Consider the following 23,663-nt stretch of genomic DNA (forward strand, 5'->3'; position numbering starts at 1 on the left):
GGGTCATGTTAAAATTTTGTTACATGCTCTTCAACTAGAATCCCTTTAGGATATTAAACCTTTCATGTTACTTACCTAAAAAAGTTAAGTGGGTGTGGTTAAATTAATGTGATGTTTTTACACAAAAATCATTGTGTGCAAATACTGTTCTCATTTAAGCACCCCGAAGCATCTGATTGCTTTTTCATTTGAGAAATCAGGCAAATTGGGTTCCCCCACACCACCACTATCTTTTTTCTCTATACATTAATGTTCCAGTGATTTCCAAAATAGGATTTTGTGCTAGGTTGAGAGTTTCTAATGTCAGGAAGAAACTTGTTTTGCAGTGATTGAAAGTGACATTCCTCTGTTAGTACAACAGACATTTATTAAGCATTTTCCACAGACCATGTAATTGAGACTGAAACATTTTGGAGAATTAAAAGCTCACAGATAAGATTATATCATTTATGATGTAGGTTACATAATTATGATAATTTATGATTTGGGGTTGTTTTCCTTAAATTATAATAGGTACAGTTGTGTATACAACAAAGTAAGTGGATTTATTTGATTTTTCATTAGTTATGAAGGATTTGGGTTTGGTAAGGTTTTAAGATAAACATTGATTAAGGTTCCTAATTAGCAACATATTTAGTGATTGTGTTTCTGTGAGTGTGTATTATCTACTAGTTGTCAGGAGCTATGCTTTCTTTCTGAGTTTAACACAAGTTGATTTCAGGCAAAGCCACTCACCTCTCAGCCTCTATTTAAAATGGTTGGAGAAAATGGCATTTTAGGCAATTTATTTGCAAATTCTAGGCCAACCCTAAATTTTCAGCATCCCAAAAGGGAAAAAAGTAAAAGACTGATAGGTAATCAGCTTGAATTTAATTTTTATTATAAGATTATTCCAACTTTTGTGGTATTGAAGTATCCTTTTATGAAATGTTGATAGTATTATCAGTTGCTTTAAGTATCCTTACTTGGCAAAATAAAAAGTTGACAGTTCTGTACTGGTCCCCACTTTTTTTTTTTTTTTTTAACTACTCCATGAAATCTAAAAGCCTGGGAACCACTAAGCCAAGGTCCTATGTAAAGTTCTGGGACTTACTATTTTATTAAGATATTAAAACAATACAGTTTTATTCATTTTGATACTTAGTTTGTACATATGAAATTTTTCACATATTACCATGTATTGAGGTTTCATGCAAAGTTATTAATGTATAAGAAATCATTTTTATTTCCATTCAAATGTACTGTCATGGAATGGATCCAAACTAAGAGTAATGGCTATCCAACCTAATCCTTTATTTAAAGCATTAAATAAAATACACAACACACAGGTTTAGAAAGGTTAATTAGGTATATGCCTTTCCTGAGAAAAGTCTATATTTTTGTGGACTTAAGTATTTCATAAACAAAAGAATTGCATAAGTTAACTAAAGTTGCCAGGAATTAGGACAAAGGGGAAAGAATGGGAATAAGATTTTATCAAATTGGTGAATATAGTTAGGATTATAGATTAGGGGTATCGATATGGTATTACCCCCAAAATCTGAATAACAAGCAGTACAACCTCAAACATGAACAGTAGAATGCCAAGCTGAGAATGTCAGCTAGACATTGTATAAACTAGATGTTCGTCTCTTTCAGTCGCACCTATTATCTGTGAGAATAGACTCTTTCTTTTTAGTTCTTTCAGCCTTTCTCTTTCAGATCAGTGGAAGTCAATTTCTGTTAAGACCTGGTTCTCCTGGGGTGCCTGGGTGGTTCAGATGGTTAAGCGGCTGCCTTCAGCTCAGCTCAGGGCATGATCTCAGGGTCCTGGGATCAAGCCCCATATCAGGCTCCTGGCTCAGCGAGGAGTCTGCTTCTCCCTCTCCCTCTCCCTCTGCCTCTCCCCCCTACTCATATTCCCTCTCTCTCTCTCTCTCTTTCTCTCTCTGTCACATGAATTCAAAACAAAACAAAACCTGGTTCTCCCGAGTGCTAGTTCAAAAGTTGTTTTCATTTGTAAGTACACAGAGTCTTATAGATTCCCAGCCTTATGTTTAAAATAATTGTGGATATTGCCCACCTGCCTACATGCTTATGACTGTGGGATAAATTATTTCTTCTGCTGATAATACTGCCTACTAACATTTTCATTATTGGGTTAGGCAATGAGTGGCTGATCTAACTCCATATTCAAGATAGACATGAGAGATTATGTCTCTTACAGCCCTATCATCCATTACAAAAAATCTGTTATATTTCAAAATCTCCCAAGCATGAAAAGGTAGAGTTCCGTTTATGTACTCCATCTGCACAGAAATCCTTTTTCTTTATCCTAAACTTTCTTGATACAGGCTTCCTTCATTCTAGACAAGAAGGCTGTGTATTCACTTTAATACCATTATTTTATTCTTTAAAAATTCCTCAGCCTTCATCTTTCCAACTTGTAGTCTGCCCTATAGCCATCACATGAACCTTTTCCTGATCTCTTCACCTCTACGTCCCTTCCAGTGGAGAGCATTTTGATCATCACTTAAAGCAACCAATTCACTTTTAATACTATTTCTTTTAGGATCCACTGGGAAGCTGCTTCTAGCACAGAAGCTTAAATACATTGGCTTTCCATTGCTGGTTACTGCTTCTATTCTGACCCTGGATGCCACCTAGTGTAGACTCTGAAGTAAAAATATTAAACCATAAATTACATTTAATTTAACATTGCCATCCAGCATATGAACTTGAGTTAAGTCCCTGTTCCTCTAGTACCTTTGTACCCCCAAAAGTCTGGTCACTTGTAGCAGTTTGCAGTTTATGGCTTTGTTAAACCTTTATGCTTTTGGCATCTTGTTTCCCAAAGTCCTTGGTCATGCTACATACTCACTTTTTTTTGAACCCCTGAGAAAGAAAAATCTCAGATTTTATCATTACAATATACCCAGTGCCCAAAACAATTACAAGCACATAGCAGGTACTCAATAAAAACTTGTTTTCATTAGTAAGAGATTTGAATGTAATTTTTAAAGGATACAATGGTAATCCCCCAAAAGTCAATATTTCTGTCTTATTCTACCCCCAAGTCCTGGTTATCTTTCTTTTTTTCAAATTTGCTCCTTTATATCCAGTATTATAAACATTTGAACATGCTTATTAGGAAAATTTACTAAGTAGATATCTTACCCTGACAAGATTGGCTATAATTTAGTCTAATCAATACTTCTGTGCCTAAACTTCTAGTATAAAAACCAACAAATACTATTACCCAAATCAGCTTGTTTTAGGACAGTATGCACATAATGCATTATAATTGGGGAAAAATTACGGTACTTGGAATACTTAAAATCTGTGGACATTGCTTTGGGAATATGCTTTTTTGACAAAGCTGCTATGAAAAAGACCAAAAGTTTTGGAGTTTGTCAACCTGGAAGGCTTTCTAATTGTATTTATTACCTCTTTGGAGGTAGCACCTCTTTGCACTGGTGCAACAATTACAGCCCTCTAAATCAGACATATTTAAATCCCTGCTCTGCCACTTGAAGAAATAATTTTCTGTGGGCCTCTGTGATGGTTAGTTTTATATGTCAACTTGACCAGACCACAGACTGCCCAGATACTGGGTCAAATGTTATCTAATTGTTTCCATGAGGGTGTTTTTGGATGAGATCAACATTTAATTCGATAAACTAAAGCAGATTGTCCTCCCTAATGTGAGTGGGCCTCATCCAACCAGCTGAAGGCTTGAATAGAACAAAAAAGCTGACCCTCCCCAGAGGAAAAATTCTTCCTGCCTGACTGCCTTTGAACTGAAACATCTGCTCTTCCTGAGTCTCCAAAGCCTGCCAGTCTTTGGACTGAAATTACACCATTGGATCTCCGAGGTCTCCAGCTTGCTGACTCACCCTGCAGATCTTGGGACTTGTCAGCAGCCTTCACAATCTGATGAGCCAATTCCTTCTAATCACATAATACAAACTGTATTGGCTTCCTTACCATAAAATCATGCCCCTTGCTAAAAGTAGTACAAAAAGATTCAGAGCTGTTTTCTACACAAATAATACCGAGAAATGATTGAATATTGGCATACTTTTGTTAACATTCCCAGGACATTTTTCTAAAATGGTCCCCGGTTTTTCTGCATAAGGGGGAAAAAGCAGTTGTTAATTATAAGGTCTTTCTATAGCAATTTCTACAAATTATTACTCAGCACTGTTTGCCAGCTGTAGGTAACAAGACTCAATCCCTGCCCTTACAGTTTATCAGCCCCCAACTCTTAGGAGGGGTGAAGGGTGGTATTACAACAGGCCGTTATTAATATGATTAGAGAGATGAGTTGAAGGAGATAAGTACAAACACTGCAGGAGTACAAGGGGCAAAAATACAGAACCAGGTTAGGGTAGTAAGGGCTAAAGAATGAGTGTTTGAAGGGGAAGAGGGGCAAGCAAGTTTCAAGTCTGGAAGACCAGAGACCACGTTACCCTCTCACCCAACATGGCCCTGATTGGTTCTACCACTTATGTCAGCAGTGGTACTGCTGTCACAGCAACTTCCTGTGGAATGATTATATTAATGGTATTTTTTTCCTAATTTTTAATGTGCAAGATAAAATCCAGTTGTCATCCCTGACTAACCAGATGAAAGCAGACAAAGCATTAAACCCAGGTAGAAGAGGAGGTTGGCCCTTATTGCTTTAGCTAAAACTTAAAAGGTCATGTATTCAACATTGATCATATCACCGGAGAGACCAGGAAGTTAAATCAATGTTGTTCTATATTGTTCTTCATTGTATAATGAAGAAATACCTGATCTGAATAGAAAGGTTTCATAATCTCAGTACCAATAGTGATGTTTTAAATTAAGCTATACCATCATGTAATTTTGAAGAGGAAAATTAGGTGGGAGTTTATACCAAAACCATTCTTAGTATTCACTAACCATCAGTGAGTACCCTGGAAGGTTCCTAACAAAGCCAAGAGCTAAAGACTCTACCTTTTCCACTGTGTGACTTTAGTCTGATCAATTAACCTATTTGAGCCCCTGTAAACAGGGATAATAGGACTATCACAGCACTGTCATGAAGATGAATGCATATGAAAGGCAAGAAGATGAATGCATATAAAATGCATATGAAGTCTTTTATATAGTTCCCAACACCTGGTAAACATGCTCAATTGTTCACTACTGTCAATTGTTGTTCAGCTGTTTAACAGCATATCAGATGTTGTATGAGTCACTACTACTACATTACCATGACCATTTTAATTCAAAGAAACCTTTTTCTTGATCAAAAACTATAGTTTGTTTGAGTATAAGGTTGGTTTGATTAATATACCCTTTGATAGATACGGTCTAAAGACCAAGAACAAGAAACTAAAAAAGAACAAAAGCGATAAACACACCACACAAAGTTGATGAGATTGGAAATTTAAACTGAGAAAAGTAATCCAAACATTCCTAAATGTTATCCTTCCCCTTTCTTCCTTTGGCCTCTTCTATTAGTATCCACTCCATAGAACGAAAGCCTAGTGAGAAATGCAAAATTCTAGATTCCCATGTAGGTCCCTGGTTATTATGACCACCAGGGGGAGTACTGGGCACGCCTTTCTTTCTTTCTTTTTTTTTAAAAAAGATTTTATTTATTTATTTGACAGCGAGAGACAATGAGAACAGGAACACAAGCAGGGGAGCAGGAGAGGGAGAAGCAGGCTTCCCACTGAGCAGGAAGCCTGATGCGGGGCTTGAACCCAGGACCCTGGGATCATGACCTGAGCAGAAGGCAGATGCTTAAGGACATAGCCACCCAGGCACCACCTGGGCATACCTTTCTATCACAAGATAATAGGGTGGAGAAAAGTCTCTTTTATTATAAAAGTTTCTCATTAACAGTCAAGATTAGGAAAACCTAGTACTGTTGACTAGAGGGAGTGTGCCACTTGATTTCAAAGAAGCCATTCCAACCAGCTGAATTTTTATTAGTGTCCTAAGAAAAAAGAGGAGAATGTAAACCCTGAGGGCAGAATCAAACTGCAGATAGTAAGCAGATCAAAGCAAGCAGGTGATCTCAGACTGTTCTTTATCCTAGCAGGCACAGAAATAAAGAGCTCTAAGAAACTTCATGTGTAATATCAAATAAAATTTCTAATCTCCCATTGCCTTCAAATATATTTTAAACAATAGGAAACGTTTATAATAATATATTTCTTGAGTGAACATTTCTCTAACCTTAATCCAATTTTTCTGAAGAGTTTGAGATTTTTTTTTTCCTTCTCAGTAAGGATTCCATATATTCATAATTCTGTGAGAGGGTAAAATGAAGAGTCAACTACCAAAGTATATCTATCTATATTCATGTATGTGGTAAATATGATGTCTTACAATATCAACCACATGCCAAAAAAAGTCATTTTATAGATATAAATCAAAGTATAAAGTATGCAATTACAAAAGAAGTAATCATGCCTACAGGCGTTATAATTTGTATTGGAAAATGTAGCAGCAGAAAGTCCAGAGGGATTTGGAAAAGATAAAGGAACCCCTAGGGTTTCAATAATTGGAAAAGACTGCATGGAGAAAGTCAAACATAACCTGGGTATTAAAATACACACAGTAAGGAAAGAAAGACCTGTCATAGTTGTCTGTTCAACTGCACTAGCATAAATAAATACCTTCACCTCTTCAGAAATATATGAACATAGGTCAAAGCAGTGGAAGAATTCAGTGTGAAATGGAATTTCATGACAGCCTTCCTTTTAGGCAAATGCCATCAAAATTTCTTTATCCTCACTAATCACTTGGGCAGTCATTTCAACCCAAATGATTTAATAAGAAATATCTTTGCTCCTGGGGCACCTGGGTGGCTCAGTTGGTTAAGCATCCAACTCTTGATTTCAGCTCAGGTCATGATTTCAGGGTCATGGTATCAAGCCCTGGGTCAGGCTCGCCGCTCAGCTCAGAGTCTGCTTGTCCCTCTCCCTCTGTTCCTCCCCCAACTCATGCTCTCTAAAATAAATAAAATCTTTAAAAAGAAAAAAGAAATGTCTTTGCTCCTATTCCATTTGCATGATATGCCCTCCCCCACTCCTGTGTGTATGTGTGTCTAATGTTACTTATTCTCAACATCCACCTAAAATGCTATTTCCTCTGAGAAGCTGATGACAATCTATTCATTCAAGGAACAAATATAAAATATCTTACGGATGCTTTGGATATCAAGATGAACTTAAAAACAGTAACTTTAAAAACATAAAATGATTCCAGCCTAGCTGAAAAACTAAGAATAAATGTAAAACAAAATAATTAGAGCTAAAATATAAGTCTGTGCAAAGTACAGTGGTTCAATCAATTCAAATTCTGTTCATAAGGGTTAGAGGGAGGTTGAGACCATCTCTCCAGAAAAACTGACATTTGAACTGGTACATGAAGGGTAAGTGAGATTTTCCCAATCAGAGAATTAGAAGAAAGAAATTACAGACCAGGGGAGAAAATCTGTTTGGAAAAAAAGAGGCATTAGTTTGCATTGTGTGCTGGTCTCACATGAACTTACTCAATGTAGTTCTTCTTGACCAACTCTGACTACACTCTGGCACCATCATTCATAATTCCCACCAATGCTCTGGAATCAGCTATTCCAGTCTCATTCAGCTCCCATACCAAACTGCTTTCTCTTCTTGGAATGCCTCCCCACCCTTTTTTCTTTTTTCTGGATTTTCTTCAAGAATCAAAGAATTATTTTAGATATTGCCTCCCTGGCCGGGGGGTGGAGGGGAGGAGATTGTGAATCTCTACCCCTTCATTTAGGATTAGATGCCCCTTCTTTGCAGCCCACAGGACTATGCTTATTTTTTGTCGAAGTCCTTATACTTATTATAAACCTTTTCATTTAGGCTATAAAGTCTTTTCTGTTTCTCTGCTATCTAACATTTGTTGACTGAGTATATGAATCAACAAATAAATGCATGACACCATTAAGTACCAGAAACTATGGTAGACAGGGGGAAGTGGAGAGGGATGTAATAAGAAGGGATGCTCTTAAGGAGTTCACAGTCCAGGTAAGTCATAAGTGGCATTATCAGTGGCTGAGGATGAAGGGAAAAGAGTAGGGGGAACTGAACTGTAGGAATCATTGGTTGATGCTGGAGGGAGGAGACAATAAGGGAAATATCTTGGTTGTCCCCAATACCTACTAACACAAAGACTGAATGCTGGTAGACCCACAGCCAAAAGAACAACAGGTAGTTTTTGTTTGTTTCTTCAAGCTAACACTGAAAAATCAGAAGATTTTATATAATAAGATGGATTTCTGCTTCATTTGAATAATTTGGTAACAGGGAACCACATTTTCAGATGCGAGGAACAGCTGCCTTTTTTTTTTTTTTTTTTTGGTAGGGTATTAACTCTCTCATTTAACATTTTTATATTAAATAAACTTATTTCAGTTAAGAAATGTGTGATTGGCAGGGGGTAGCTAAGATGTTGGCATAGTAGGAGGACCCTAGACTGGCCTTCTCCCTCGAACACAGCTAGAATAACTATCAAATCATTCTGAATATCCAAGAAATTGACCTGAGGACTGACAAAACATACTGCACAAGTAGATGGAGAAAAGAGGCCACATCAAAGAAGGTAGGAATTGTGGAGACACGGTTTGGGGGAGAAACAGATCTCGGGTGCTGTGGAAGGGATGGAGTCCTGGTCACAGAGAAAGGTAAGAGAGTAGAAAGCGCAGGGATATGCACAAAGAGAACACTCCCCCAAAGCCACTAGCTGGGAAATCAAGAGGGGCTGATTTTTGTGAGTTTTTGCAACCACCTGGGTTCAGAGATGAGATTTAGAGGTCAGGGGTTTGGCTGGGATAGAGCCCTGAGGGTACTGTCCTGCTCCTGGAGAGAAGGCACACAAGCAACCCTGGAGCAGATGGCACTATCTGAAAATAGCCTAAGACATGAGGGGAGAGACTATTAGCTCTTCTTGGAGCACATCTGTGAGATGTGCCAGTCACAAATATACTCTCCTGGAACAAAAGAGCCAGAGAGTGCCATATCCCTCCCCTGTCCCTCAGCATGGGCACAAAAACACCTGCTAAGGGCAGCTAACCTGGACACCGGTTGTTTAGCCTGCTTTGCTCCATATCACACACTCCTACATCCTGGTGCCACTCCCCTTCTTGGTCAAACCTGCATCAGTTCCAGTGTGGCAAGACCATCCACCAGAAGACCAGCACAAGACGTTGACTACACCACATCCCTAAAGACTGGGGTTATGAAAGTCAGCAGGCTTGGCTGGGATGGAGCCCAAAGTGCACTGTGCTGCTCCAGGCAGACCAGCAACCCAGAGACAGACAGCATGAAAACAGTGATCAAAAAAGTACTTGGGACACACAAGGGGAAATTATTTGTCCCTCTGGGAGTGCTTCCCTGAAAGCAGCAAGCACAAGGTCCCCTTTCTGGGGAAAAAGGAGCTGGCTGGTACCATCTCCCTCCCCACCCCTCAGCATAAACCAACTTCAATAAACAGCACAGCACCAATACTGGCTGCCTAACCTGCTTACACCAAGTCCCAACTGCCCCTGTGCTCTCCTAATACTGCTTTTCTCAGGCAAGTGTGTCTAAGGACCAGCATAGCAGGATCATTCCCCAGGAGACCAGCACAAACCCCTACATACATCATGTCTACCAACCATAGAGCTTCGGTTCTAGTGGAAGTAGCATCAGGTCTCATTTAACAAGCAAAACAGAGCACACTTATTTAAAACTCACCACACTCTAGCCAAGGTCCAAACACTGCCTTCTGCAGGCAAGGAGAACCTCTGCAGATGACTGATATGAGGGATATAGCAGCCAAAACACAGCACACACCAGAGACACTCCCTGAAATGCCAGGCCCTGGACATTATATGACCTCTTCTTCACAAAGCCATTACTTTGCGGAGTAGGAAACATAACAAGCTTCTCCAACACACAGAAGAAGACAGAGACCTAGACAAAATGCAAAGACAGAGGAATTCATCCAAAAAGAGCAAGAAAAGATCACAGCCAGAGATCTAATCAAAACAGATATAATTAATATGCCTGATGGAGAATTTAAAGCAACCATTGTAAGGATACTCACTAGGCTTGAGAAAAGCATGGAAGATATCAGGGAGACCCTTACTTTGGAGACAAAAGAGTTAAAAAACCAATCAGGCCCAAATGAAAAATGTAATAACTGAGATTCAAAACAGACTGGATGCAATGACCACAAGCATGGAAGAAGCAGAGGAACGAATAAGTGATGTAGAAGATAGAATTATGGAAAATAATGAAGCTGAACAAAGGAGAGAAATAATTATGGATCATGAGAGTAAACATAGGGGACTCAATGATTCCACTAAACATAATAACATTCATATCATAGGAGTCCCAGAAGAAGAAGAGAGAAGGGAGCAGAAGGTTTATTTCAGAAATAATAGCTGAAAACTTCTCTAATCTGGGGAAGAAAACAGGCATATAAATCCAGGAGGTGCAGAGAACTCCCACAAAAATCAATAAAGCATACCAACACCAAGACATATAGTAGTTAAATTTGCAAAATATAGTGATAAAGAAAAAATCCTAAAAGCAGCAAGACAAAAGTCCCTACTTATAAGAGAAAACCATAAGGCAAGCTGCAGATCTCTCCACAGAAACTAGGCAAGCTGGAAAAAAGTGGCATGATATATTCAATGTGCTGAATGGGGAAAATCTGCAGCCAAGAATATTCTATCCAGCAAGGCTAATCATTCAGAATATGAGGAGAGATAAAGAATTTCCCAGACAAACAAAAGCTAAAAGAGTTCACAACCACTAAACCAGCCCTGCAAGAAAAATTAAAGGGGACTCTTTGAGTGGGGAAAAGAGACCAAAAGAGACAAAGACTACAAAGGAACAAGGAAATCTCCAGAAACATGATTTTTTTTGTGTGTGTGGCAGAAACAATGATTTAACAGTAATAAAATGACATTAAATACATATCTATCAATAATTATTCAAATGTAGATGGTGACAAAGTGACAAAGACTAGAAAGGAACAGAGAAAATCTCCAGAAACAATGACTTAACAATTAATAAAATTAATTGCACTAAATACATACCTATCAATAATTACTGTGAATGTAAATGGACTAAATGCTCAAATCAAAAGACACAGAGTGTCAAATTGGATTAAGAACAAAACCCATCTGTAGTCTGCCTACAAGGGACTCCGATTCAGACTCAGACCCTACAGATTGAAAGTAAGGTATGGCGAATCATTTATGAAGCAAATGGACGTCAAAAGAAAGCCAGAGTAGCAATAGGTATATCTGACAAACTAGATCTTATTATTTTTTAAAAATTTTTTATTAACGTATAATGTATTATTTGTTTCAGGGGTACAGGCCTGTGATTCATCAGTCTTACACAATTCACAGCCCTCATCATAGTACATAACCTCCCCAGTGACCATCACCCATCCCTCCCCGCCCCCCCGCCTCCACTCCAACAACCCTGTTTGTTTCCTGAGATTAAGAGTCTCTTATGGTTTGTCTCTCTCTCTGGTTTTGTATTGTTTCATTTTTCCCCTCCCTTCCCCTATGATCCTCTGTCTTGTTTCTCAAAATCCTCATATCTGTGAGATCATATGATAATTGTCTTTCTATGATTGACCTATCTCGCTTAGCCTAATACCCTCTACTTCCAGCCACATTGCTGTAAATGGCAAGATTTCATTTTTTGATAGTTGCATAATATTCCATTGTATATATATACCACATCTTCTTTATCCGTTCATCTGTTGATAGATATCTAGGCTCTTTTCATAGTTTGGCTATTGTGGACATTGCTGCTATAAACATTGGGGTGCCCCTTCAGATCACTACATTTGTATCTTTGGGGTAAATGTCCAGTAGTGCAATTGTTGGGTCATAGGGTAGCTCTATTTTTAACTTTTTGAGGAACCTCCATACTGTTTTCCAGAGTGGATGCACCAGCTTGCATTCCCACCAGCAGGGTAGGAGGGTTCCCCTTTCTCCACATCCTCGCCAACATCTGTCGTTTCCTGACTTGTTAATTTTAGCCACTCTAATTGGTGTGAGGTGATATCTCATTGAGGTTTTGATTTGGATTTCACTGACACCGAGTGATGTTGAGCACTTTTTCATGTGTCTGTTGGCCATTTGGATGTCTTCTTTGCAGAAATGTCTGTTCATGTCTTCTGCCCACTTCTTGATTGGATTATTTGTTCTTTGGGTGTTGAGTTTGATAAGTTCTTTATAGATTTGGGATTCTAGCCCTTTATCTGATATGTCATTTGCAAATATCTTCTCCCATTCTGTTGGTTGTCTTTTGGTTTTGTTGACTGTTTCTATATATATATATATGTATATATATGCAAAAGCTTTTCATCTTGATGAAGTCCCAATAGTTCATTTTTGCCCTTGCTTCCCTTGCCTTTGGTGATGTTTCTCGGAAGAAGTTGCTACGGCTGAGGTCAAAGAGGCTGCTGCCTGTGTTCTCAAGGATTTCGTTGGATTCTTGTCTCACATTTAGGTCTTTCATCCATTTTCAGTTTATTTTTGTGTGTGGTGTAAGGAAATGGTCCAGTTTCATTCTTATGCATGTGGCTATCCAGTTTTCCCAACACCATTTCTTGAAGAGACTGTCTTTTTTCCATTGGACATTCTTTCCTGCTTTGTCAAAGATTAGTTGACCATAGAGTGGAGGGTCCATTTCTGGGCTCTCTATTCTGTTCCATTGATCTATGTGTCTGTTTTTGTGCCAGTACCATGCTATCCTCATGATTACAGCTTTGTAATAGAGCTTGAATTCCGGAATTGTGATGCCACCAGCTTTGCTTTTCTTTTTCAACATTCCTCTGGCTATGCGGGGTCTTTTCTAGTTCTGTACAAATTTTAGGATTATTTGTTCTATTTCTTTGAAAAAAGTTGGTGGTATTTTGATAGGGATTGCATTAAATGTGTAGATAGCTCTAGATAGGATAGACATTTTCACAATATTTGTTCTTCCAATCCATGTGCATGGAATGTTTTTCCATTTCTTTATGTCTTCCTCAATTTCTTTCAAGAGTATTCTATAGTTTTCTGAGTACAGATTCTTTGCCTCTTTGGTTAGATTTATTCCTAGGTATCTTATGGTTTTGGGTGCAATTGTAAATGGGATTGACTGCTTAATTTCTCTTTCTTCTGTCTTGTTGGTGTATAGGAATGCCACTGATTTCTGTGCATTGATTTTATATCCTGCCACTTTACTGAATTCCTGTATGAGTTCTAGCAGTTTTGGGTGGAGTCTTTTGGGTTTTCCACATAAAGTATCATATCATATGCAAAGAGTGAGAGTTTGACTTCTTCTTTGCTGATTCGGATGCCTTTTATTTCTTTTTGTTGTCTGATTGCTGAGGCTAGGACTTCTAGTACTATGTTGAACAAAAGTGGTGAAAGTGGACATCCCTGTCGTGTTCCTGACCTTAGGGGAAAAGCTCTCAGTTTTTGAGATATTGAAGTATGTTCCCTCCATCCCTACATGGTGGAGAGTTTTGATCAAGAAAGGATGCTGTACTTTGTCAAATCCTTTTTTTGCATCCATTGAGAGGATCATATGATTCTTGTCCTTTCTTTATTAATGGGGTGTATTACATTGATTGATTTGCAGATGTTGAACCATGCTTGCAGCCCAGAAATAAATCCCACTTGGTTGTAGTGAATATCCTTCCAATGTACTGTTGCATCCTATTGGCTAGTATCTTTGTGAGATTTTAACATCCTTGTTCATCAGGGATATTGGTCTGTAATTCTCCTTTTTGATGGGGTCTTTGTCTGGTTTTGGGATCAAGGTAATGCTGGCCTCATGAAATGAGTTTGAAAGTTTTCGTTCCATTTCTATTTTTTGGAACAATTTCAGAAGAATAGGTATTAATTCTTCTTTAAATTTTGGTAGAATTCCCCTGGGAAGCCATCTGGCCCTGGGCTCTTGTTTGTTGGGAGATTTTTGATTACTGCTTCAATTTCTTTCTGGTGTGGGTCTGTTCAGGTTTTCTATTTCTTCCTGGTTCAGTTTTGGTAGTTTATACGTCTCTAGGAATGCATCCATTTCTTCCACATTGTCTAATTTGCTGGGATATAGTTGCTCATAATATGTTCTTATAATTGTTTGTATTTCTTTGGTGTTGGTTGTGATCTCTCCTCTTTCATTCACTTTTTGATAAGTCTGGCCAGGGATTTATCAATCTTGTTAATTCTTTCAAAGAACCAGCTCCTAGTTTTGTTGATCCATTCTACTGTTCTTTTGGTTTCTATTTCATTGATTTCTGCGATCTTTATTATTTCTCTTCTCCTGCTGGGTTTAGGCTTTATTTGCTGTTCTTTCTCCAGCTCCTTTAGATGTAGGGTTAGGTTGTGTATTTGAGACCTTTCTTGTTTCTTTTTTTTTTTTTAAAGATTTTATTTATTTATTTATTTGAGAGCGAGAATGAGATAGAGAGAACATGAGAGGGGGGAGGGTCAGAGGGAGAAGCAGACTCCCTGCTGAGCAGGGAGCCTGATGCGGGACTCGATCCTGGGACTCCAGGATCATGACCTGAGCCGAAGGCAGTCGCTTAACCAACTGAGCCACCCAGGTGCCCCGAGACCTTCCTTATTTCTTGAGAAAGGGTTGTACTGCTATATACTCTCCTCTTAGGACCACCTTTGCTGTATCCCAATGATTTTGAACAGCTGTGTTTTCATTTTCATTTGTTTCCATGAATTTTTTTCAATTCTTCTTTAATTTCCTGGTTGACCCATTCATTCTTTAGTAGGATGCTCTTTAACCTCCATGTATTTGGGTTCTTTCCAACTTTCCTCTTGTGATTGAGTTCTAGTTTCAAAGCATTGTGGTCCAAAAATATGCAGGGAATAATCCCAGACTTTTGGTACTGGTTGAGACCTGATTTATGACCTAGGATGTGATCTATTCTGGAGAATGTTCCATGGGCACTAGAGAAGAATGTGTATTCTGTTGCTTTGGGATGGAATGTTCTGAATATATCTGTGAAGTCCATCTGGTCCAGTGTGTCATTTAAAGTCTTTATTTCCTTGTTGATCTTCTGCTTAGATGATCTGTCCATTTCAGTGAGGGGGGTGTTAAACTCCCCTACTATTATTGATTTATTGTTTATGTGTTTCTTTGATTTTGTTATTAATTGGCTTATATAATTGGCTGCTCCCATGTTAGGGGCATAGATATTTAAAATTGTAAGATCTTCTTGTTGGATAGACCCTTTAAGTAGGATATACTGTCCTTCCTCATCTCTTATTACAGTCTTTGGTTTAAAATCTAATTTGTCTGATATAAGGATTGCCACCCCAGCTTTCTTTTGATGTCCATTAGCATGGTAAATGGTTTTCCACCCCCTCACTTTAAATCTGTAGATGTCTTTGCATCTAAAATGAGTCTCTTGCAGACAGCATATTGATGGATCTTATTTTTTTATCCAGTCTGATACCCTGTGTCTTTTGATTGGGGCATTTAGCCCATTTACATTCAGGGTAACAATTGAAAGATACGAATTTAGTGCCAACGTGTTGCCTGTAAGGTGACTGTTACTGTATATCAACAAACTAGATTTTAAACCAAAGGCTCTAATAAGAGATGAAGAATGGCCCTGTATTATAATAAAAGGGACTATCCAACAAGAAGATCTAACAATTATAAATATTTATGCCCCCAACATGGGATTACCCAGGTATATAAAACAATTAATAACAAACATAAAGGAACTCATTGATAATAATACAATAATAGTAGGGGACTTCAACATGCCATGTACAAAAATGGACAGATCATCTAAGCAGAAAATCAATAAGGAAACAATGGTTTTGAATGACACACTGGATCAGATGGACTTAACAGTTATATTCAGAATATGTCATCCTAAAGCAACAGAACACACATTCTTTTCAAGTGCACATGGGAAATTCTCCAGAATAGACCACATACCAGGTCACAAATCATGCCTCAACAAGTACAAAAAAGTTGAGATCATACCATGCATATTTTCAGACCACAATGCTATGAAACTTGAAGTTAACCACAAGAAAAAATTTGGAAAGACCACAAATACATGGAGGTTAAACAGCATGCTACTAAAGAATAATGGGTCATCCAGGAACTCAATGAAGAAATAAAAAAATACATGGACACCAATGAAAATGAAAACAAGATTGTCCAAAACCTTTGGGATGCAGCAAAAGTGGTCATAAGAGGGAAGTATATAGCAATACAGGTCTACCTCAAGAAACAATAAAAATCTCAAATACACAACCTAACCTTACACCTAGGAGCTGGAAAAAAAACAACAAATGAAGCCAAAAGGCAGCAGAAGAAGGGAAATAAAGATTAGAGCAGAAATAAATGATATAGAAACTAAAAACAAAACAAAACAGTAGAACAGATCAATGAAACCAGGAGCTGGTTCTTTGAAAAAATTAATAAAATTTATAAACCCCTAGCTAGACTTATCAAAAAGAAAAGAGAAAGGACCCAAATAAATAAAATCACAAACAAGAGAAGAGAAATAACAACACTTAGAAACAGAAAAATAATAAGAGAATACTATGAAAAATTATATGCCAACAAATTGGGCAATCTAGAAGAAATGGATAAATTCCTAGAAACATATAGACTACCAAAACAGAAACAGGAAGAAATAGAAACCTTGAACAGTCTGATAACCAACAAAGAAATTGAATGAGTAATAAAAAAATCTCCCAGCAAATGAAAGTACAGGGCCAGACAACTTCACAGGGGAGTTCTACCAAACATTTATTGTTTTTTTCTTAAGGATTTATTTATTTGAGAGAGAGAGTGAGAGAGCACACCTGCATGTGTGCAAGTGCAGGGTGGGGGGAGGTGCAGACGGAGAGGGAGAGAGAATCTTTTAAGCAGAATCCCCACTGAGTGTGGAGCTCGATGAGGGGCTCAGTCTTAGAACCCTGAGATCACCACCTGAGCCAAAACCAAGAGTCGGCCACTTAGTCCATATATCACCAAGGCACCCCTCTACCAAACATTTAAAGAAGAGTTAATACCTATTTTCTCAAACTATTCCAAAAAATAGAAATGGAAGGAAAACTTCCAGACTCATTCTATGAGTCCAGCATTACCCTGATTCCGAAACCAAAGACTCCACTAAAAAAGTGAACTACAGGCCAATGTCCTTGAGGAACATGGATACAAAAATTCTCAACAAAATACTAGCAAATCGAATTCAATAGTACATTAAAAGAATCATCCACCATGACCAAGTGGGATTCATTCCTGGGCTGCAAGTGTGGTTCAATATTCACAAATCAACATGATACACCACGTTAATAAAATAAAGATAAGATAAGAACTATATAATCCTCTCAATGGATGCAGAAAAAGCATTTGACAAAGTACAACTTCCATTCATGATTTAAAAAAAACAAAAACAAAACCCTAACAAAGAAGATTTAGAAGGAACATACCTCAACATAATAAAGGCCATAAACAAGAAACCCACAGCTAATAACAGCCTCAATGGGGAAAAATTAAGAGCTTTTCCTCCATGGTCAGGAACAAGACAGAGATGTCTACTCTTACCACTGTTATAGTACTGGAAGTCCTAACCTCAGCAATCAGACAACAAAAAGAAATAAAAGGCATCCAAATCAGTAAGGAAGAGGTAAAACTTTCACTATTTGCAGATGACATGATACTCTGTATAGAAAACCCAAAAGACTCTACCAAAATATTGCTAGAACTGATACAGAAATTCAGCAAAGTGGCAGGATATAAAATCAATGTCCAGACATCTGTTGCATTTCTATACATCAATAATGAAACTGCAGAAAGAGAAATCAAGAACTCAATTCCATTTACAACTGCATCAAAAACCATAAGATACTAGGAATAAACCTAACCAAAGAGATAGAAGATCTGTACTCTGAAAACTATAAAACACTGAAGAAAGAAATTGAAAATGACACAAAGAAATGGAAGACATTCCATGCTCATAGATGGGAAGAAAAAAAAATATAGTTAAGGGGCACCTGGGTGGCTCAGTTGTTAAGCATCTGCCTTCGGCTCAGGTCATGATCCCAGGATCCTGGGATCAAGCCCTGTGTTGGGCTCCCTGCTCAGTGGGAAGCCTGTTTCTCCCTCTCCCTCTCCCCCTGCTTGTGATCCTGCTCTCGCTGTGTCTCTCTCTGTCAGATAAATAAATAAAATCTTAAAAAAAAAAGAAAAAATATAGTTAAAATGTCTATACTACCCAAAGCAATCTACACATTTAATGCAATCCCTATCAAAATACCAACAGCATTTTTCACAGAGCTAGAACAAACAATCCTAAAATTTGTATGGAACCACAAAAGACCCAGAATAGCCACTGGCACAAAAGCAGACACATAGACCAACAGGACAGAGGAAAAAACCCAGAAATGTACCCACAACTATAATCTTTGACAAAGAAGAAAAGAATATCCAATTGAAAAAAGTCTCTTAAACAAATGGTGTTGGGAAAACTGGACAGCAATAAGCAAAAGAATGAAACTGGACTACTTTCTTATGCCATACACAAAAATAAATTCAAAATGGATGAAAGACCTAAATGTGAGACAGGAATCCATCAAAATCCTGGAGGAGAACACAGGCAGTAACCTCTCTGACACTGGCCATAGCAACTTCTTGCTACGTATGTCTCTTGTGGCAAAGGAAACAAAGCAAAAATAAACTATTGGAACTTCATCAAGATAAACAGCTTCTGCGCAGTGAAGGAAACAACAAAACTAAAAGGCAACCTTCAGAATAGGAGAAGATATTTGCAAATGACATATCTGATAAAGGGTTAGTATCCAAAATCTATAAAGAACTTATCAAACTCAACACCCAAAGAACAAATAATCCAATCAAGAAATGGGCAGAAGCCATGAATAGACATTTTTCCAAAGAAGACATACAGATGGCTAACAGACACATGAAAAGATGCTCAACATCACTCATCGGGGAAATACAAATCAAAACTACAATGAGATATCACCTCACACCTGTCAGAATGGCTAAAATTAACAACACAAGAAACAACAGATGTTGGTGAGTATGTGGGGAAAGGGAAACCCTCTTACACTGTTCGTGGGAATGAAAACTGGTGCAGCCACTCTGGAAAACAGTATGGAGATTCCTCAGAAAGTTAAAAATAGAACTACCCTATAATCCAGCAATTGCACTACTACTTAGGTATTTACCTAAAGGATACAAAAATACAGATTCGAAGGGATACATGCACCCAATGTTTATAGCAGTATTATCAACAAACAATAGCCAGATTAGGGAAGGAGCCCTAATGTGATGAATGAATAAAGAAGAGATGGTATATATACATACAATGAATAAAATCTTGCCATTTGCAATGACTTGGATGGAAGTAGAGGGTATTATGCTAAGCGAGATAAATCAGTCAGAAAAAGATACATACCATATGACTTCACTCATATGTGTAATTTAAGAAACGAAACAGATGAACATAGGAGGGGAAAAAAGAGAGGCAAACCAGGAAACAGATTCTTAATGATAGAGAACAAACTGAGGGTTACTGGAGGGTAGGTAGGTGGCAGGATGGGTGAAATAGGTGATTGGTATTTTTTTTTAGGATTTTATTTATTTATTTGACAGAGAGAGAGCACAAGCATGCCAGGCAGAGGGAGAGGGAAAAGGAGGGGGAGAAGCAGGCTCAATGCCGATGCTGGGCTCAATCTCAGGACCCTGGGATCATGACCTGAGCCAAAGACAGATGCTTAACCAACAGCCATCCAGGCACCCCTAGGTGATTGGTATTAAGGAGTGCATTTGTTGTGATGAGCACCAGGTGATGTATGGAAGTGTTAAATCACTAAATTCTCCACCTGAAACTAATATTACATGGTATGTTAACTAACTGGAACTTAAGTAAAAACTTGAAAAAAAAAGGAAATGTGCCATTTTAAAGAAAATCATGGTAAATAACTAGACAGGTAATACTTGGATGTGACCTAAAAAGCAGAGTTGACACTTAAATGATGGTTCAAGGCCACAGAAGACCTGCCAGATTTTCTACCACTGCCCACTCCCAGCCTTACCTGCAACTTCCAACAATTTGGGTCAAATTGTACATATAAGTTGGGCATATCATAAAACCTTCATTGTATATTGCACTCTTTATAAAGTGTCATTTTGTAATTATTTTCCAGAATTTAATCTCATCTGATATTAATATTGCAACCCCTCTTTCTTGTATATGTATTTTCATAGACTATAAAGATAGTCATCCTTTTATTTTCACATTTTCTGAGCAATTTTAATTTAGTGTTTTCTCTATGTACAGAATGTACAATATAGAATGTTCTTTGTTTTATAATTCAACCGGTCTTTTTTAAATAGGTATGTTTTAGCATATTTATATCTATGGATATAATAGGTGGGTATTAGTTCTACCATTTTTTTATGACTTCTTTCTTATTTTTAGCCTTTTAAATATAATTTTCACTGTATGTTCTGTGTGTGTTTTGTGTTGGTATGTGTATTCTGACAATTTGGGAAGTTTGTATTTTGCTTTTGCTGTTAGCTTTATTATGAAATATACTCTATCTTCTGTTTGTTTAGTGTCTAGCTGCCCTATTCAGAAATTATAACAGAATATCTGAATTTCTTTCTCTCTTCCCTCTTCGCCACCAACCGAAATAGATTTCCAAAGGAAGTAAGTTCCAGGTAGCAGATGAGCAAGTGTAAAGGCCTGGGTAAATTATGCTAAGTGTTTTTGTTTATGTATTTGAAGAATAGCAGGGAGGGCCCTGGCACTGGAGAGAGTGGGAGGTGAGGAAGTCAAAGAAGTCACTAGGGCTCTGTGGGTATTTGTTTTTTACTCTGAGTAAACTCAAATGCTACCAGAGGGTTTTTGAGCAGGAAGCTGACATCGATTTACATGTAGTCCACACTTTTGTATGGAGATGAACTGTAGGGACTACAGGCCCAGAGGCAAGGAAAGCATTTGGGAGGCTACTGCAATAATCCAGATGAGAGAAATGAAGGCAGTTTTCAATAGGATGGAGCAGTAGAGAAGGGATCAGGTTCAGGATATGTTTTGAAGGTAGACTGGATCAGATTAGCTGATGGATTGGGTATAGAATGTGAGAGAAAGAGGAAGGGTCATGGTGAGGACTTAACCTAAGCATTACTGAGATGTTTTCCAGAGTGCTAGCAGTGGGGTAGCAAAAACTACTATTAAACCCCAAGTTAGCAATCTTAGATTGTCCAATCTATTATTAAACTACAATAATAATTGAAATGGTGTGATAATGGAGCATGAATTTACATTAAAAAAAACTATGAAAAAGAATAGAAGTTTAGGAAGGACCTTAATTCAAATTAGGATTTAAAATAAAAGTGACATTTCTAATCATTAAAAAAAGGATAAATAATTCAAAGGATTGTGCTGAAACAATTAATAGCCAACTGGAAGAAAGAATAATGTTAGATACCTGCTACTACCTGGTATCTTACAATAATTGATAATTGTCCCCCCAAAATGTAAAGACTTGGAGAGACTATAAGGTTCTGAAAGAAAGGAGAACAATATTTTTCAACTCTTGAAGTAGAAAAACTTTTGTAAGTATAACACAAAACACAGAAGGCATAACTTCTTTTTTTTTTTCTTTTTTTTTTTAAGATTTTATGTATTTGCGAGAGACAGAATGAGAGACAGAGAGCATAAGAGGGAGGAGGGTCAGAGGGAGAAGCAGACTCCCTGCCCAGCAGGGAGCCTGACGTGGGACTCGATCCCGGGACTCCGGGATCATGACCCGAGCCGAAGGCAGTCGCTTAACCAACTGAGCCACCCAGGCGCCCCCAGAAGGCATAACTTCTGAGTTCATTTTTAAAAACAAAAATAAAATATTCTGCATGACAAATACCCAATAAATAAAATCAAAAGAAACAAGAAACTGGTGGAAGGGAGCTATATTTGCAAGAATCATAGACATATATGCTGTTATTTGTCAAATGTCTATATTAATAAAAAAGTTTTGTTTTTAAAATCTCATATTAAAAATATTAAGAAGAAAAACAGTTCTACAGAGATTCAGGAATTGGGCTAACTGTGAACATGGGAAAGGGGTATGGCACTGAAAACCAGAGGATATATTAAATATCTGATTAGGGGCTATAAACACCCCCCCCCACACACACCAAATTCCCTGTCAGGCCCACATAGGCAGTTAACTGCCCCTTTGCTCCACTCTCTGAAAGATGACTTGACCTTACTCTGGGGAAAGGCTGTCATGGGTGGCACTGGACTTCAGGACTCTAGAATTAGTAAGGGGCTGGATTAAAAACAGGAGGGCTAAGTTAAAAATCTGTATAGCAAGACCTGCAGCCCCTTTTCCTAATGGGTTGCTTATAACTCTTCTCTACATCCCCTCCCCACCTTATTTAGTTCAGGCTACTGTAACAAGAACAACCATTAGCTGGGTGGCTTAAATAACAAACATTTATTTTTCACACTCCTGGAGGCTGAGAAGTCCAAGATCAAGTTGCTCAACAGATCCTGTGTCTTGTAAGAGCCCACTTCCTGGTTTGCAGATGGACATCTCCACATGCTTTCCTTACATGGCAGAGGGCTGACTCTCTTACTCTACTTATAAGGACATTAATCCCATCATGTGGCCTCCATCTTCCATCTTCATGAATGAATTATCTCCCAAAGGCCCCACTTTCAAGGGCCATCACATTAGGGCTTCAACATAGGAATTTAGGGAGAGACACAAATATTCGGTCCCTAGCACCACCCCAGCCTAAGAGAATAGCCAAGGGAGCATATTGACATTTGCAACTTAAATAGATAGCCAGCAGATAGTCAGCAAACCTGACTTACTCATGCAGAGACTGAAGCCAGATTTTTAAGTGCCTCCTCTTAAAAGTGAACTGATAGACAATGATCACCAGGCCTGCGAGGTAAACCTCTAACATGAAAAACAGAAGCAAATAAACAACAGAGAATTTGGGAATTAATAGGTGCATTATAAACTCCAAGACAAGTAAATGTGATACAAGAAAAGAAAAAGTCTTGTGTAGCTATGCTGTGAATAATATTTAGCTGGTTATGATAATTAAACCATTAGTTTTGATTTTATCAAAACTGGATAGGTAGGAAAGGACAGCTGTTTTCTCTTCAAGGCCTTGTTGAACTACTTGGCTATTAAAACTATGTTCAGGTGAAAGTCCTAGTCAGTTTAAGAGGTGATGGGGAAAAGAGGGAGAATAAGATACTTAAATAAGAGACAAAGAGTTTGAAAAGAACAAACACAATTCTAAGTGGTCTATTTGTTCTTTGGTAATTTTCAGAGTCTTAACTATGACTTTGTAATTAGTCTTGACTTTGGGATATAATTTGATGTATACTTTGACTTTGATACCCTAAAGATAGTCAACATGAAAATCTTGGAACAATTAGAACCTTTAAGATCATGATACCAAAATCAATCATATTCTTATAAACTAGCAACAAATAATTACAAAAATGCCAAGAAATTAATTTAACAAAAAACACAAAGATCTTTATGGAAAAAAGTATACCAAATTCAGTAAAAAAACACTTAAGAAGACCTAAGTAAATGAAGACCATAGCATGATCAAGAAAGTTAAGGATCA

The sequence above is a fragment of the Mirounga angustirostris genome, unplaced genomic scaffold, assembly GCF_029215605.1.
Source record: "Mirounga angustirostris isolate CCGP_5_RB_7025 unplaced genomic scaffold, mMirAng1.0.hap1 SCAF_6, whole genome shotgun sequence".
Taxonomy (NCBI): Eukaryota; Metazoa; Chordata; class Mammalia; order Carnivora; family Phocidae; genus Mirounga; species Mirounga angustirostris.